The following is a 990-nucleotide window of genomic DNA, read 5'->3' as shown; positions in this document are numbered from 1 at the left end:
TTTTATTCTGATCCTATTTGATTTCTGTGTGTCTAGACTGTGGCCATCACCATATCTCTGTTGTCATAGTGTGATCAGCTCTTTGGACCTGCATGAATCATGGGCATGATAATGTTACATTTACTTGCAATATCTGAGAACAGCATTTTAGATTTCACATACTGTAGGCCTACCCACATGAAATACCATGGTATAAATACTATAGTATTCACTGTAGTGTTTTTGCGGACTTTACTGTAGTATTCACTAAGTCTACAAAACCCCCACAGTGAATACTGTAGTATTTACTGTAGTATACTGTAGTATTTACAGTTAACTATACTATAAATACTGTAGTAAAATAAAACTGTTGTATATACTATAGTAATTAATTTAGTGTTTTGTGGATTGCAGTAAAGTCTGTAGTCTCCTGTAGTATTTATTGAAGTGTTTTTGCGGACTGTAATATACTGTAGTATTTACTGTAGTATTTACTGTAGTGTTTTTGTTTTATTATCTTTGACATAGAAGTGGAGGCTTTCTCCTTGAGGAAACCTACTGGAGAAATACTAAAAGAGCAATTGTTCCATAATCTACAGGTCAGTAGGACTGCTTCTGCTCTTTTCTATTCAATACAATATGGTCTATACTTGGCATATAGGTTTCTCACTTATGGGTGCCACAAATTAAATATTGTAATAAATAAGTGTAGTGTTTTTGAGGATTGTAGTGTTTTTGCAGACATTAATGTAGTATTTACTACAGTTTATTACAGAACTTTATAAAAAGTACTGTAGTATTCTATAGTAAACTGTAGTATTTTTTCATGTGGGTAATGTAGAGGAAGCGTCTTAGATGGCTTAGTATGTGCTGACTGTGGGCTGTGTCAAAAGGTTATTGAGTGGTTCCTGTTCTATGTGTTCTTTTTATGTGTTTTGTGTGTTTGCCAGGCTGGGCATCAGGGTAGTGGTTGAAGGACATTGCTGCTGGAATCTGGGCCAGAAATGCCAC

At 34.8% G+C, this 990-nt stretch overlaps 1 non-coding gene across 1 annotated transcript; it reads right to left on the bottom strand.

Moving 5' to 3' along the window:
• Positions 1–511: 511 nt before the first annotated feature.
• LOC129869134 (U7 small nuclear RNA) lies at positions 512–565 on the bottom strand. The gene has a single exon (XR_008761857.1). It is a non-coding gene; the product is annotated as a U7 small nuclear RNA (small nuclear RNA).
• Between the last annotated feature and the right edge of the window lie 425 nt (positions 566–990).

This window comes from Salvelinus fontinalis, chromosome 13 (genome assembly GCF_029448725.1).
Source record: "Salvelinus fontinalis isolate EN_2023a chromosome 13, ASM2944872v1, whole genome shotgun sequence".
NCBI lineage: Eukaryota > Metazoa > Chordata > Actinopteri > Salmoniformes > Salmonidae > Salvelinus > Salvelinus fontinalis.
This window is presented reverse-complemented; position numbering and strand designations above follow the sequence as displayed.